At 41.1% G+C, this 7517-nt stretch overlaps 1 non-coding gene across 1 annotated transcript; it reads right to left on the bottom strand.

The window, feature by feature from the left end:
- Positions 1–1755: 1755 nt before the first annotated feature.
- Positions 1756–1862, bottom strand: LOC141722545 (small nucleolar RNA R71). The gene has a single exon (XR_012575561.1). It is a non-coding gene; the product is annotated as a small nucleolar RNA R71 (small nucleolar RNA).
- Positions 1863–7517: the final 5655 nt, after the last annotated feature.

Raw genomic sequence — 7517 nt, 5'->3', positions numbered from 1 at the left:
GCGGCCGCTCAAGGACGGAAAATTAGAATAATTATTTTAGACTCCTAGTTTTGTTTAACTTCCAACTTCTGAGATATCTGGGTATTATGGGACTCCTATATAAGTAGTTTTCAGAGACATTTCACAAAGGTTGGATCGTAGTATTAATCGAAGAGCAAGGAGATAAGGAAGAAGACCGTTTTAGCACACCGCAATGAAGAGGAAGCATATTTTCTTGTGATTCTTTATTTTGTTGTAATGTTGGATGCTAGTTTTCTTTACTTTGAACCTATTTACTCTTGTGACGTACTCTGGTTTAATATAAGTAGTTTTAGTTATTATTCTTGTGTGTTATTATCATGTTTTCATATGAACCCATGATGACGATGAGTGCTATCATGTGCTAATCGTGATCATGGGGTCGTAACGTATTTACTATGGAATTCTTTAGTTAGTTGTTTAATACCTTAGTGTGTGATGATTGTATGATATCTAGTATTGGTTGTGCTTATTCGTCTTATGTGCGTCGCGAACATATAAGATAGGGTGTTAATCTCTTGTGAAGCGACGGTGGATCTTGAGATTTAGAACTTGCCATGCTAGCATAGGTTCGTGTACGAGTATGCATGATTAGTGGGTAACTCTAACCGTTTTATTCGCCCTGTGTAATCAAAAGGAATAACTAGTGCTTAAATCGTTATGTTGTCAATTTCTGTAGACATATAGGGACTCAACATAATTGATGCCTATTCAACTTCTATCTTAATTATGGATGTTTGGTAGAATGGTATTAGTACAATGAAAGTTGGCTTTTATCAGTTTCGTGTTGTTCGATTAATATCATCACTGTTGCATGCTAAGGGTAATAACAATGACTATTGAAGGAAGTAGTAATGAAGTTGTGATCTCATGAGTGTTTTAATATTGTTAATTCAAGTGTTAATTAAGTGCTTAATTCTCGTAGTTAATTGTAGTTAATAATTAGTCAATCAAATCTAAGTGTTATTGTTTTAACATTGAGAAGTAATCATACATTGGTGAGTGAGTGTAATTGAACATAATTAGTCTGAGTCTCTATAGGAAGGAACTAGAAAGTATTCTATATTACTTGCGAACGCGTATACTTGCATGTGTTATTAGCGCATATTTTCGCCCTAACAAGTTTTTGGCGCCGCTGTCAGGGACTCGGCGTATTTGTTTAGTTTATTTACTTACCATCAGTGGTCATTAGGACTCAGTAATTAAGACGTGTTACTTATTGTTTCCTGTTGTGTTTCAGGTACTTTAGATACGGCTGAGGAGACAGACGAAGTTCTTGATATTCCGTAGAAGATAGAATTTGAAGATTCGGATTCAAGAAGTGAGCAGAAAGAGCCAGTAATCATGGGTGATCGTATAGTTCCGGCAGATCCAGCTCTTATAGACTTTTCTCGGCCTAAAATTGATGACATTCAGTCTAGCATCATGCACCCGGCTATTGAGGCCAATAACTTCGAAATCAAGCCGGGCACTATTCAGATGGTGTAGAATTCTGTTTCTTTCGGAGGTGCTGCGACTGAAGACCCCAACATGCACATAAGGAATTTTGTCGAGATCTGTAGTACTTTCAAATATAATGGTGTGACTGATGAGGCTATCAAGCTGAGGCTTTTCCCATTCTCACTGAGGGATAAAGCTAAGGACTCGTTATATTCTGAACCAGCTGGGTCTATCACTACTTGGCAGGATCTTGCGCAAAAGTTTCTGGTGAAATTTTATCCAATGGTGAAGACTGCGGCTATGAGGAGTGCTCTTACTCAGTTTGCGTAACAACCTACAGAATCTATGTGCGAAGCTTGGGAGCGCTACAAGGAAATGTTGAGAAAGTGTCCACATCATGGAATGCCTGATTGGATGGTGATCACTGGTTTCTATAATGGTTTGGGGGCCCAATCTCGGCCCATGCTCGACGCAGCAGCTCGAAGCGCCTTGTGGGCCAAAAGCTATACGGAGGCTTATAATCTTATTGAGACTATGCCTGCAAATGAGCATCAAAACCCGACTCAAAGGATGATCCCTGGGAAGGTAGCAGGTATTTTGGAAGTTGATGCAGCTACAGCTATTGCAGCGCAGCTCCAAGCGCTGTCTATGAAGGTCGATTCTCTAGCCACCTATGGAGTCAATCAGATAGCTATGGTTTGTGAGCTTTGTGCAGGTTCTCATGCTACGGATCAGTGTTCTCTTGTTAATGAATCTGTTCAGTATGTGAACAATTATCAGCGACCGCAGCAGCATGTGCCAGCTACGTATCATCCTAACAACAGAAATCATCCAAATTTCAGCTGGAGTAATAATCAGAATGCTATTCAGCAACCATATCAGCAAGGCGTAGGTAAACAGTTCAATCCACCTGGATTCCAGCAACCACAGCATTATGCTCAAAGGCAATCATATCCTCAACAAGGAGGTGCAGCTCCACCCTTTAGTGCTGATTTTGACGAACTTAAGCTGTTGTGCAAAAGTCAGGCAGTCTCTATTAAGACCTTGGAAAATCAAATCGGTCAAATAGCCAATGCAGTGCTCAATCGTCAACCTGGCACACTTCTCAGTGATACTGAAGTACAAGGCAGGAAGGAAGCTAAAGAGCAAGTCAAGGCTATTACCTTAAGATCTGGAAAAGTTGCTGATGCTAAAAAAGCAAAAGAAGAAGAAGCTGAAGTTGGTAATCAAGAAGCTAAGCAAAAGGAGAAAGCAGCGGAACCAAGGAAGACTACTGTTGAAACAGCTCTATCCTCCACCACCTTTCCCTAAGAGATTGCAATAACAAAAGCTGGATAAGCAGTTCGGTAAGTTTCTGGAGGTGTTCAAGAAACTTCACATCAATATACCTTTCGCTGAGGCTTTGGAGCAAATGCCTAGTTATGCGAATTTTATGAAGAGTATTCTTCCAAGCAAGGTGAAACTGGATGACCTTGAAACCGTTGCTTTAACGTAAGAATACAGTGTTGTGCTACAACAAAAGTTACCTCCAAAGATTAAAGATCCAGGTAGCTTCACCATTCCTTGCACCATTGGCAAGTTGTCTTTTGACAAGTGCCTCTGTGATTTGGGAGCAAGTATCAATCTGATGTCGTTGTCGATCTTTAAAAAGTTGAATTTGCCTGATCCAAAGCCCACCTACATGTCTCTATAATTGGCTGATCGTTCTATTACATACCCACGAGGCATAGTGGAGGATGTGCTAGTAAAGGTGAATAAGCTCTTCTTTCCTACAGACTTTGTTATTCTAAATTTTGAGGAAGATAAGAAGATTCCCATAATCTTGGGGAGACCTTTCTTGGCTACAAGCCATACCTTGATAGATGTGCAAAAAGGTGAACTTACTATGAGGGTGCAGGATCAGGATGTGACATTCAATGTATTCAAAGCAATGAAATTCCCTACAGAAGATGAGGAGTGCTTAAAACTGGATTTGATTGATTCTGCGGTTACTTCAGAACTTGATCATATGCTAATGACTGATGCATTAGAGAAAGCCTTAGTGGGGGATTTTGACAGTGATGATGAGGATGGCAATGAGCAACTACAATATCTAAATGCTTCTCCCTGGAGGCGAAAGCTAGACATGCCATTTGAATCTCTTGGTACTTCAGACCTCAAAAATGCTGAAGGAAAGCTAAAACCATCTATTAAGGAAGTACCTATCTTGGAGCTTAAACCATTGCCTGAACACTTGAGGTATGCTTTTTTAGGTGATGCATCTACTTTACCTGTTAATATTGCATCTGACCTTTCAGGTAGTGAGGAGGACAAGCTCTTAAAGATATTGAGAAAATTCAAATCGGCTATCGGATGGACTATAGCAGACATCAAAGGGATCAGCCCTTCATATTACATGCATAAAATTCTGCTAGAGGAGGGTAGTAAGCCGACTGTTGAGCAACAGCGCAGACTTAATCCTATCATGAAAGAAGTGGTGAAGAAAGAAATTCTGAAGTGGCTGGATGCAGGAATCATTTATCCTATTTCTGACAGTTCTTGGGTGAGCCCCGTGCAATGTGTACCTAAGAAATGAGGTATTACTATGGTAGCAAATGAGAAGAACGAGCTCATCCCCACTCGAACAGTCACAGGATGGAGGGTATGCATGGACCACAGAAAGTTGAACAAAGCCACGAGGAAGGATCACTTCCCACTTCCATTTATTGATCAGATGCTCGACAGGTTGTCCGGTCATGAGTATTATTGTCTTCTGGATGGTTATTCGGGGTATAATCAGATATGTATTGCACCAGAGGATCAAGAAAAGACTACCTTCACTTGTCCATTTGGCATGTTTACTTTTCGCAGAGTTTCGTTTGGCTTATGTGGCGCACCGGCCACTTTTCATAGATGTATAATGGCTATATTCTCTGATATGATTGGAAATAATGTCGAGGTGTTCATGGACGACTTCTCCGTCTTTGGACATTCATATGATGAATGTTTGAATAATCTGCGTGCAGTACTCAAAAGGTGTGTGGAAACTAATTTGGTGCTCAATTGGGAAAAATGTCACTTTATGGTGCGTGAAGGCATTATTCTTGGGCATAAGGTCTCTAGCAAGGGTCTTGAGGTGGATAAAGCTAAGGTGGGAGTCATTGAAAATCTTCCACCACCTATTTCTGTGAAAGGAATCCGTAGTTTTCTTGGTCATGCGGGTTTTTATCGGTGTTTCATCAAGGACTTTTCGAAGATATCCAAGCCATTGTGCAACTTGCTTGAGAAGGATGTGCCTTTTAAATTTGATGATGAATGCTTGACAGCATTCGAGACTCTCAAGAAGAGTTTGATAACTGCACCAGTTATTACAGCACCTGATTGGACAGAGCCTTTTGAGATGATGTGTGATGCGAGTGATTATGCGGTGGGCGCAGTTCTTAGGAAGCACAAGAATATTCTCTTTCATGTAGTCTACTATGCTAGCAAGACCTTAAATGGGGCCCAAATGAACTACACCACTACTGAGAAAGAGATCTTGGCAATAGTCTTTGGTTTCAAAAAATTTCGATTATATTTGCTTGGGACAAAGGTGACAGTGTTCATTGATCATGCGGCCATTCGCTATTTGGTTTCCAAGAAAGATTCAAAGCCCAGACTCATTCGTTGGGTGCTCTTGCTACAGGAATTTGAGTTAGAGATCAATGATCGAAAAGGTACTGAGAATCAAGTAGCTAACCATCTCTCTAGATTGGAGAATCTCGAGTCTACTTCACATGATAAGACATTGATCAACGAATCTTTTCTGGATGAGCAGTTGTTCGCAGTTCAGGAGGAAGCGCCATGGTTCACAGATATTATGAATTATCTTGTTAGCAATATAATGCCTCCTAATTTGACCACAGCTCAAAAGAAGAAGTTTCTGCATGAGGTGAAGTGGTATATGTGGGATGAACTGTATTTCTTTAGACAGAGAGCTGACCAGATCATCAGGAGATGTATCCCATTCTGTGAGACGGAGGGGATATTACGAGACTATCACTCCACAATTTATGGTGGACATTATGGTGGTGAGAAAATGGCAGCTCGTATTCTGTAAGCAGGTTTTTCTGGCCTACTTTGTTTAAGGATGCTCATCAGTTCATTTTAAGGTGTGATCGTTGCCAAAGAGTGGGAAATCTTACGAGAAAGGATGAGATGCCGTTAAATATGATGCTTGAAGTCGAGGTCTTTGATGTTTGGGTAATCGATTTCATGGGGACATTTGTCTCGTCCTGTAATAATCAGTACATCTTGCTGGTAGTCGATTATGTCTCAAAATGGGTAGAATTCGAAGCTCTGCCGACGAATGATGCAAGGGTAGTGTTGAATTTTATTCATAAACAGATTTTCACAAGGTTTGGAATGCCACGAGTAATCATAAGTGATGAAGGGTCGCATTTCTGCAACCGTAAGTTTACTTCTATGATGCAGCGCTATAATGTGAATCATCCTATTGCTACTTCCTATCATCCGCAAACGAATGGTCAAGCGGAAGTGTCTAATAGAGAGATCAAGCGCATTTTAGAGAAGGTTGTTTATCCGTCAAGGAAGGATTGGTCTTTAAAGCTCGATGAAGCTGTTTAGGCTTACAGAATAGCATATAAGACTCCACTTAGGATGTCCCCATTTCAACTTGTGTATGGTAAGGGATGTCATTTACCTGCAGAGCTTAAGCATAAGGCTTATTGGGCATTGAAGAAGTTGAACCTGGATCTAGATGCAGCTGGAAAGAAGCGAATGCTTCAGCTAAATGAACTTGATAAATTTCGACTCCAAGCGTACGAGAACAACAAAATGTACAAGGAAAAAGTGAAACGGTGGCACGATAGGAAGTTACATCTAAAGTTATTTGTGTCGGGGCAGCAAGTTCTTTTATTTAACTCTCGTCTCCGACTTTTTCCTGGGAAGTTGCAATCAAGGTGGTCTGGACCTTTTATTGTCAAAACTGTGTTTCCACATGGAGCGGTGGAGATTTTTGAGAATGATCCGGACCAAGCATTCAAGGATAATGGTCAGCGTTTGAAGCATTAATATGGCGACACGGCAAACCGGGAAGTGGTTAGTGTCGTTTTATTGTCAACTTTATTAAGGTACGCTACGTCAAGCTAATGACGAAAAAGAAGCGCTTCTTGGGAGGCAACCCATGATTTGTTGTTAAAGGAACCCTTAGAAGTTAGCAACCTATCCAAAACCACAAAAAAATCAGAAAATCTAGGCAAGGGAATTTTTTTTCCAGAAGACCCCTGAGCGCCCGCTCAGGGGCCGACTGGCAGAATATTTTTTATGCTTTATAAAAATCCAAAAAAAATCTGAAAAAAAAACACAGCCCCATTACCCACGACCTATTTCCCCATTATCCCATGTTTTTAACCCTCAAACCCACTCCTAATAAAATTTTACCCTAATCTCTACCCTATATATACATACAACTATTCTATATACTCCCCATACACTTTTAAACATTAAACTCTCTCCCATATTCAAAAACACAAAACTTAAATACTTTTTCTCAGTTTCGATGGCACCCAAGAGATCCAGGACTATTGATAGCAGCAGCACTGTTCCTACTGCTGATTCTTCGAGGGGTACTGCTGCGAGGCCTCATTTGTTTGATAGGGCTGCTGAGGAGGAGTATACTAGGCCTCTGGGTAAGCCAATTTTGAAGGAGAGGGGGTTCTTACCATCGGAGAGGGATGGTGAATTGTTGCCTATGATTGCTGAGAAGGGTTGGATTGCTTTCTGTGAATCTCCTGAAGCAGTTTCGATGAGCGTTGTTCGCGAGTTCTATGCGAACGCGAAGGCTGAAAAGAATGGGTATTCTGTTGTGCGGGCCATGACGGTGGATTATCACCCTGCGGCTATTCGCCGTGTGATTGGGCAGTGACAGAGGAAGCCCACGAAGGAGAATTGGAACGAGAAGACTGCTGAGGATTTTGACTTGGATTTGATTTGTGCTACTCTCTGTAGGCCGGGCACAATTTGGACCTTCAAGACTGGGACTAATGAGTATCGCCATTTTCTGGCGATTGCGATGAATA

Source organism: Apium graveolens, chromosome 4 (genome assembly GCF_009905375.1).
Source record: "Apium graveolens cultivar Ventura chromosome 4, ASM990537v1, whole genome shotgun sequence".
NCBI classification, from domain to species: domain Eukaryota; kingdom Viridiplantae; phylum Streptophyta; class Magnoliopsida; order Apiales; family Apiaceae; genus Apium; species Apium graveolens.
This window is presented reverse-complemented; position numbering and strand designations above follow the sequence as displayed.